This window comes from Montipora foliosa, chromosome 12 (genome assembly GCF_036669935.1).
Source record: "Montipora foliosa isolate CH-2021 chromosome 12, ASM3666993v2, whole genome shotgun sequence".
Taxonomy (NCBI): domain Eukaryota; kingdom Metazoa; phylum Cnidaria; class Anthozoa; order Scleractinia; family Acroporidae; genus Montipora; species Montipora foliosa.
The window spans coordinates 13,082,464-13,092,463 of NC_090880.1; the positions used below are offsets into that span (position 1 = coordinate 13,082,464).

Consider the following 10,000-nt stretch of genomic DNA (forward strand, 5'->3'; position numbering starts at 1 on the left):
ATACGGGTAACTTACCCCACACAAGAAGAAAGTCAAATAATCTGGCCCGCAACGCTGAACGTGAGCCTGGCGAACTTTCGGTTGCGAAGACAATGCCTGCAATGACCGGAGGTCGGAGGTCAATTTCGCAATGCGTTTATTGGTGGCCTGAACAGAGCCATCAATGGTGTTAAGAACAACTCCTAGCCATGTAATAACTTGAACTGGTTCCCAAACGGACTTTTCCTGGTTGGGGACGAAACCAGACTTGAGTAAATCAGAATGAACGGCTTAGCTGTGAATTTTGGCAGAAACTTTATCAATTCCCCCTCCTAGGCCATCGTCCAGAAAAATGGCAATAGGAATGCCCCGACTTGTCCAAGAGTTTTGAAGCGGTTAAAGAACTTGGTGAAAATAAAAGGAGTAGAAGAAAGGCCAAAAGGAAGGACGCAAAATTGAAAGTATCTGGACTTCTCCGTGCTAAAATCCAAAGCAAATGCGAGGTATTTGCGGTGCTCTGGGAAAATTTTCATATGATCGTAACCGGACTTCAGATCGAATTTAAATAAATAATAGTCCTTGTCGAAAATCTGAGTGGCCACGGACAAGTCTTCACACTGTGACTTATGCTCGTAGATGAAAGCGTTCACATGCCTCACATCTAAGATCAGTCTTTGTTTACCGAACTGCGAGTAGAAACGGAGAGCGGATTAATAATGTCCGGCGCGCAAGAAATTTCTTCGACAAGCTTAAGCTTGAGTACGTCATTAACAGCTTCACACACAAAAGTATTGTTGTTACGTGCAGAGGCATTGTTAGCTTTGAAGAAAGGTGTGGGAAGATGAAAAAATGGAATCTTGTAACCCTGGATGATGACATTCAGGATGAACTGAGAAATTTCCAGCGAACGCCAAAAGTCAATTCATTTTTTAAGTCTTCCACGAATTGAGGGCTGAGCGGGAGTATCAATATTAACAAAACATTGCTGATCTTAAGACGAGCTTAAAACTAGCGGGAAAACATTGCAAGAAGTCGGGTCAGAACTGGAATCAGGCTGACTGTCGCTCAAAGCTTCCAAGATAAAATCATTACTGTTGCGGCGGCATTCTTCGTGAATGAACTCTTTTGTTTTGGAACATTTTTTTTGTGTGTCACGCTTGCATGTCGTTTTCATTATTATTCTGTTAGTTTCTCCTGCATAACTTTGTCTATTGTTCCTTAGTTCATTAGTATAAATTCGCGTCTTTGCTTTTTATTCGCTCTCGTTTTTGCTTTGGAGGATACAGTTTTAGGTTTTGCGTTTTTTTTCCTACATCGCTTCGTTTGTCCGTTTTAAAGGCCATATAACGTTTGTAAGTATTATTTTTTGGCTCGTCTTTTCTGCTTAGTTTGTTATTTCTATAATCTTGTGTTTTGGTTCGTCCTTTTGCTGTAGTAACTTGTATTTTCCTTGTTTATTTCTCTAGCAACCGTATCGATTATTGCTTTCGCATCGTTTATCGCAACGTTCACCGCATCGCCTGTTCTCTTTAAACTAAGGATATTTGACATTAAAGAAGAACTTTAGTAACGCGTTGGAGCAATGGTTTTTGGCCCCTCCAATTACGATCAAAACAAGACAGAACTACACCTGATAAATCCTGCTCATCTAGTCACTTTGAAGTTGGAGAGACAGACTGCTTTGTCATTGCGGGGCAACCGGCACGCCAGTGCCCGGTTTTTACACAAGCGAAGCATGTGCCAATGTTAGGACGACGAGGCAGGAAACTAGAATTGGCAGTGGCTGGCTGGAAGGACTGGCTTTGGGGTTGGGAACTTGAAGACAAAACTGACCCGCGAAGCGGAGAAGATCTTTTGGTCGCAGCCATCGCTGAAGACTTCTTCTTCTTTCGAGAAGACAGAACTCCACGGGCACGCCTCTCAGCACTGTAGATGCGTTTTTTTGTCCTCCGAATCATCTGCTAGAACATGCTGTTTGTATTCTTCGATCGTATTCCAACCGTATTCGGACTTGTCAGCCAGAAGAATATGTTTTTGCCGTTCCACGAGCGATTTCTCACCTTCTTCGAGGTCGGACTTCACTTTCTCAAGGTTGGACTTCTCGGCGGCGGACTTAGCGCTGTCGAAGGTCTCCACAAGATTAAGATTGAACTTATAGTGGTCTTCGTTGGCTTTTTTTATAAACTCGTGCAGTTCTTGAAATTTCAATTACTTGATCTCTTTCATTTCCTGTTCTGACGAATTTTTGTTAGCACGCTTAATCTGACCTGCATTGTCCTTGAGTAGCTCCTTAAAGGAGGCCATTAACTGATCGTTGTTGGCTTTAATTAGGTCGGACACCTCGGCTTTGGTGATCAACATTACGAACGGCAAAGGGAAAAAATTAAACGAACGAAAGAACGCGGTTGGTTCTGAAGCCTAGATGACAACCACGTGCTATACCTGGTCTTATATACCCCTACATCGTAACCCATGATGCCCCGGCCGTGCCGACAAAATAGTTATTTCAGCCTTATTCGCTAGCTCACTCGTCAGAAATAACATTTGATGTTGGTAAATGGCCTGTTTGATCGTAACAAGATTAAGGAAAGGAATGAAAGGTTGTAACAATGTGACTCCGGAAAAACATATTCAAAGAAACAGAGAGTCTGCGTTTTCTGATCTAGCGAACTGAAAATCATCGGTCCTTTTGACTTAAACGTTTTCTTCTGTCGGCACACTCCAGCAACATCTTTCAGTTCTGAGTAACAAACATTAAAGATTTTCTTTCGTTTTCACCAGTTCCTGTGGTGAACTACCTGGTTTGAGTACAAATGGCTTTATAGAGTACACATTAGGCCCAAGTCAGTGCTCGAAGAGTGGACAACGCTCTACACCGCATACATCACTGTCCACTAATCAATTTAATTGATATTCACTGGACAGTGACTGATAGTCCTATCTACTAAATAGAAGAGGCCAACTGTTTTGACTGTATCAAAGTGAGTTGACGGGCTTCATTTGTTGTCTCAGAAACGAGATTCAAAAGCTCTGTAGTTTGAATCATAAACCGTAAATATTTGCTCTCAGTTAGATTGATTTTCCTTTTGTCAGTCAAAGCCACCGAGTCATCCCAGTTGATGGCTACTAATGCACTACCTACCATTAATGGAGTTCAACAGAATGTGTTAAATTACCTTTCACTTGTTCGTAAACTTCATTTGCAATCTTTTGCCAACCTGGCTGTTTAAAGCTAATTTATTTGCAATTAACCCAATACTAGTTGACAGAAATGCCGCAGGTTGAGCAAGTAAGAACGTATCATGCTACTATTACGATACTGGTTGATTAATGTATAAGATACACTTCATGCACGTTCTTATCGGATCGCTAAAGACCCCTCAGGCGTTTCGTCGCCAGGGAATTTTTATCTATTCAGCTCAGATCGACCCAGATCTTTCATCCTGCAAATGGCCATACATGTAAATCACAATGCCGAAAAAAGCAAAAGTAAAACAAAGAAATGCGGTTTCTTGGTGGCATCCCATAAAATAAATATAAGACCCAAACGTAGCAATCGCTTAGTACCTATTATTGCATCAGGGTTCGATATCATGATACTGCATTGTTACTGTAAATATCACAATCACTTCCAAAAAAAGATCCTGCTTTGAGGGCGTTCACAGCGAGCTTTTGTCCTTCGAGGTATCCTTTCATACATGCAGAGTACGCGACATACATGATAGGTCTTCAAGTCCAACAAATTATTTTACGTTGTGGGCAAAACTCTTTCCGCGTGAAACCCATTTTTTCTTGGTTCAAAGTATGCAAAAGTTCATACGCCTTGAATAATATAATTGATCTCAACGAGTCCAACAAGTTTGCCATTTGGATCACCCTTGGATGACCTTTTGCACTTTTCGTGATGTAGCTTCAAGTTTTCAACAGGCCGCATTATTCTTGCCACTTGCTATATTGTAACTACAAATAATAGCCTTGTTTTTAATGTTAAGATTTTCGATAATCGCAGTTATGAACTTTACTTAACCAGTATTGAAAGGAAAGCCCGAAAAACTCAGGCTTTAACGGGATTTGAAGTTTGTCTCTCGTGCTAATTGAGCTTTCTTCAAGGGCACCTAACGTCAATTTTCGGAAAATATCTGTTCGGAAGACGATTTGAGATCTAGAATTTGCGGAATATTTGTTGTAAAATTTCTTGCTTGCCTGCCTCTCCTAGGATTTTCGAACATCTGAAAAATGGTATAATTGCCCATTTTTAACGGATTTTTACCTTAAAAAGGTCACCTAGAATTTTCGGTAGCCTTTTTTCTGGCTAAAATTTTTGAAAAGGTAAGTTTTGATTGCTATAATTTTCGGATCACTAGACTTTCAGCTAGGGAATCCGAACAGATAAAAAAATTTTAGGGGATAAAAATATGCCTATATCTACCGTTTAAATACTAAAATGCGTTTAACAATGCTATGTTTAAGTGGAGCTCTTCTATCTGTGGAGCTCTTCTATCTGCATCCTCTTATTTCTCTATATCCGTATAGGATGTATCGACCTTGTGAAAAGGAATATATGTAACAAATATATTTGAAAAGCGGAAAGAAGCAGTTATGAAAGTTACTTAATAAACAGCAATGAAGGGAAGAACGGCTGCGAAAATCACAGGATCTACTGGAAAACACGATATTCCCGGACTGTCTTTCTTTTGGGAGTCTCCGCACTTTAAAAAAAGATCATCTTTACGTGAAAATAGATCAAAGAACTCAAGGGAAGCAAATGGAATTGACCATTTCAATGTTCACTGAAGGGGAACTGTGCAACTCTAGGAATAATGTGATGGGATTTTTTCAAGCCCGGGCTAAAACAGAGGTGACAACTGAGCCAAAAGTTTTCCCTGGATCCCAAACAACATGTTTGTACAGTGATTAGGTAGGAGATACTTTTGATGTCGCTAATTGGTCTATAGCACATGTACATGTTACTGGTAAAGTCCGTTTTCAGGTTGAATCTGTTGTCCGTTTTCAGGTTGAATCTGTTTTTAGGTTAAATTGATGATCCTCATTTTACCTAGCTTGAATATGCACTCTACCTAGTTTAAAGCACCAATCAACCTATCAACTCCCCCTCCCCACCCCCCCCCCAAAAAAAAAACGATTGAAAAGACCTATACCTTCCCTCAAGCTCAGTTTTACGCATATTAACACATCTTCTTACTGTTTCTTTTTTTTGTTTGTTTGTTTGTTTATTATTATTAAAATCTTTAAAATAAGCGAATTGCGAAATTATTTTACAAAGATAAAACTAATTACATCGTGTTCAAAATGGACTGGGCCTTACAATAATGAGAGGATAAAATACAATAAATTAGATAAAGAACTAGAAACTAGAAAATATATATCAAGTTATCCATTAAATTCCCATAAGTTCCTAAATTACATGCCATGAGCATAAAGGCACATTGCCGGAAAAAAGCTTCGTTTAAAGCGTTCAGTTTTGCAACTTATAAGGGATGGCCTGTCTTTGTTGCGAAGGGAGCGGCCGTGCGCGGTGGAACAAAATGACGAAGACGGGACTGGGGCTCATTTATCTTTTTAAATAATTTGCTACACAACTCCATTCTTCTTGTGTGAAGTGATACACACCCGGTAGTAGCTAAGGCCTTTTGGTAGTGTAGTGCAGGAAAGATGATGCGCAGCGTCCGTTTCTGCACTTGCTCGATGCTATCTGATAGTTTGACGGGGAGGGCATTATGCCACACAGGACAACAATATTCGAGGACAGACCGAATGCAAAAGACCTAGCGCAAAATAAACCTTAAGTATGTCGGCAAGTGGTACTCCGCCGCGTTTGAGGACACGAAGAATATACAGCCTCTTTGACGCCTTAGCCACAACCTCATTAATGTGCAAATCCCATCTTAGATTACTTTGAATTGTAACACCCAATACTTTGTGAGCATCGACTGACTCAAGGGCCTTGAGTCTATGGCCAAGGCTAATGGGAGATGGTCCACGACTCTACGAAAACGCAAAGTCATCTCCTTGCACTTTTTTGGGATAAGAACCATATTGTTTGTAGCAGCCCAAGTGGTGATGTGGTCAAGTTCAGATTGCAAAATTGACACCCCGCGTGCCGCTGCAAATTCTGATATAGTGATGTCATCTGCATACTTCCAGTATGAGCAACGCGGGGAAGCCAATTTAAAATCGTTAATCATTATTACAAAAAGTGAAGGACCAAGTTTGATCCCTTGAGGGACACCGGCACGTACAGGGAGCCAATAGGAGACGGTCTGCCCTAGTTTGAAACATTGCCACCGATCAGTTAGGAAACTGCAGATCCATGGTATGATAGAGCGATGCACCCCTAAGTCAATTAGCTTCCTAATAACGATGGTATGGTCGATCCTGTCAAACGCCTTGCTAAAGTCAAGGAAGCAGGCTCTCAAATAACAACCAGGATTATCAAGCTCAGAAAGCCAGTTGTGAATGAGATCGAGTAGACAGTAAGTGGTGGAAGATTCTTTAAGACTGCCGAATTGGCGACTATCAATATGCTCGCCAACATCCTCGATCATCCAAGAGACCACAAAACCTTTCAAGACCTTAGACAAACAAGACGCTCCATAAAAGCGTACACTGGGTTGCCTGTGGTACGTGTTACACAAAAACAGAAGGCACTGAATTGGGTGGTATTGAACTGCAGACTTCTCGTTAATTTTTTCAAGTGGGGAATTATTAAGACCACGAGGGTCACCCACATATCGCGCCAGCAGAGGCCCTTTGGTTCACACGTTCACACCTTTAATTATTTTGTAATATCCTGTCCCATTTTGAGGTCTTTTAGTTTTTTAAGCTTTGGTAATAAATTCAGTTTAAAGATAACAAAACACGCTCTTGAGTAAAATTCACTCGTTTCTTCTCAGATAACATAGTTTTAATATGTAGCTCTGAATCGAATTCTCATCGAAAAATTAATGAAAATCGATCGTATAAAGACGAAGATTTCTGCAGTCTGACTTTTATGATAGCTTATGATGTTTTGTCAAAAGGACGAAATTGATCAAGTGCTAGGCAACCATAAAGTTGCACGTGATCACCTTGTGTCAACTGACTGAACTACGGGAAAGCATGTTAATCGTTCGTCGTTTTCAGAATAAAACAACCACTGAGCTACTGGAGACTCTGGCGAGCAAGGGTGAAATGTGGGTCTTTAACTCGAGCTCCAACACGCAGCTACAGAGTCAAATGACGACTGACAGCATAGCTAATAACTGCATCGCGCAGTCACATTAAAGCATATCTGAGATGCGGCCAACCAACCACCTAATTGAGCGAATGTGAGAATGATATATACACATGAGAAATGAGATGTTGATTTTTTCGAGTTCCCAGTGGGTTCTATCAACATCTCATTTCTCGTGGGAAAAAAATATAAACAAAATAAAATATAAAAAACCACGAAATGAAACCCAGATTCCGACTTAGTTTGGCAACCCAGTAAATAGGAGTTAAAGAGATAGGTCGGGTGTCGCTCTCACATAGAGGTTGTTTTACCTTCGGGATGGGTATGATGTTAGAACATTTCCACAGAATGGAGACGTCAACGGTAGAAAGCGATGTGTTAAAGATCTTTGCGACAGGCTCCGTCAGTTTGCAGGCAAATTCTTTAATTATCCGAGGCGGAATGCTATCAGATGCAAACGCTTTTTGCAAACCACGTGGGAATGTACAATAGGCACTTCCTCAACAGATGTTAAAAATGATGGGAGGCATGACGTATCAAGTGGTGGAATATCAGCAGCTACGGTTGCGAAATACTGATTTAAAGACTCAGCAAGTTCGCCTTCCGACAGTGCAACTCCGTCGCGCTCGAGGGTGAAGCAGGACTGGCAATAAGTTCTTCCCGACATCACATTGACAGTACGCCACCACTGGCGAACATCATCTTTCCGTGTGTTTCGTACTTTTTCCTCCTAAAATTTCCTTTTCCTTTCTTTAATCTCTAACTGTACCTTACGTCTATAAAAGCGCCACAACTGAGCATCACTGGCGCTCCTTAATTAGCTTCTTTATACGTGCAGTAATCCAGGGTTTATCAGTTGGATGAAATCGAACAGTATTGGCCGGAAAAAATGGTCGACTCCGGCGTTGACGTCGGCAGTAAAAGATGAGACAAGGTCATTTGTCGAGGGACTGGGTCCAGACCCGTGGAACCACCCGTTCAGTCCCGCCCATAAGCCAAATCCTTTCAAAGCAGACTCAGGATAACGACGCAAACTACGCTTTACACAAGTATTACTCCTATTGTCGAAAGTGTCCTTAGGTGTCCACATGATTGAATTATGGTCCGAATACCCGAGAGGAGCAAAAATGTCAGGTGTTCTATAAAAAGATTGTAAATTCGTTATAATTTAATCTAGAATGGCATCACGCCCAGTAGGACTAGAAACTACCTGCTTGAGATGGTGACTCCTAACTAAATCTTGAATGTTTAGGTGGTTGAAATCGCCCAGGATGACAACACCACCATCAGGATATTTTGAGCGTTTAGCATCAATCGACGATACAAGATAATCACAAAGGGTCCTCTGCTCCTGCACCGAGCTATCAGGGGGGCTATACACGACGCACACTGCAACTTCTGATACTGGTCTCGGTAAACGTGGAGGTCGGGTCCATAACCACACGCATTCTAGATCCGGATCCTCCAAGTCCAAAGGACGTCTGATTGGTAGTTGTTGAGAAACGTAAACGCACACCCTACCCCCACGAAGTTGCACCCGATCCTTACGGTGGATTCCATACCCGCCAATCGATATTTGATCGTCATGAAATTCATCAGTAAGCCATGATGCTGTGACCGCCGCTATATGCTCCTCGTTAACAGACATAAACGAGGCCAGCTCATCAATCTTTGAATTGAGTGAACGCGCGTTTAAGCAGCAAAAGCGTGGAAGAAAGGCTCCTTTGTTCGTTTTGTTGCGTGTAACTGTTGGAGCTGAACGCCACGTGATATTCCTCAAAATCGGAGTCCTTTGGATTGTTTTAGGCAATCGATCAGCACGTGCAGTAATCCGAGTAGGTATGTTGTTAACATTCTTTAGAAGGTTGGAACTATTGTTCTCCCTGCGGCTAAAGTTTTGACTTGCAAATATCGAGTTTTGAACTTGGATGTTTACAAGATTACCACCATTAGAGCCACGAAAAAATGCGTTCTTGACCCTCTTCTTAAGTCAATCTAGGCGTCACCCATACCGCAATTGGGCTACTCAAAAAAGGTCCAGGAGATTTAGCTGTCACTTTGATGTCTTTCCTTAAAATGACAAGTAAATTCAGTTTCTCGAGGAACACAGTATCACCAGAGAGCGTGCTTTTAGACCTGCTTGAGTTTCTTAGCCGCATCAATTGTCCCGTTGTGTAGCTGGTACTTTGTATTGTGTTGGCGTCTTATTGGTTTCTCTTTTCACACAATTATCCATTGAGTCTCAACATCTGAACATAGTACGGGAACAAAGAACTGTACTTTGCACATACTGGTATGCGAACTCGTACCCTCCAAATCTGTAGTCCTGTATTTTCTCCACTTCAATACAACGATGAACATGCTCAATCCATCACACTTCTTTTCATTATTTACTTTTGTATACTAAGTCAATAACCAAAACTAATCCTAACCTGACCCTAATTTTTCTCTAGGGTTAATTTAGGCACCAACAAAGTTTCTACAATTCATCTGAGTGCATATTCAGCCTAGGTAAAATGAGGATCACCGATTTAACCGCTTTCTTTGAAGTGCAATTAAGCCCTCAATTTCATTCAAGCTTGTTCTCCAAAAAAAATTTTGCGAGTATTTCTGATTCCGATCTCGATTTTTTGTTTGCTTACTCTACCATCACTGCACTGCGTTACGATATTGTACATAATCGATTAAAATTCATCTTATTTATCTCAAGAATACATGGCGGGCAGATCGCTTAAAAAAAGGCAGATATGAGTAACCTTTAATAGTGGCTCTCCCAAAATAGCAGTC

General features: G+C 41.2%; 1 protein-coding gene and 1 pseudogene across 1 annotated transcript in view; one reads left to right on the plus strand and one right to left on the minus strand.

Annotated features, from left to right (window-relative positions):
• Nucleotides 1-10,000, plus strand: part of LOC137979382 (uncharacterized) — a 40,949-nt gene that overhangs the window by 14,622 nt on the left and 16,327 nt on the right. The gene's annotated exons all lie outside the window — the stretch shown is intronic.
• Nucleotides 1,459-2,679, minus strand: LOC137979383 (uncharacterized; annotated as a pseudogene).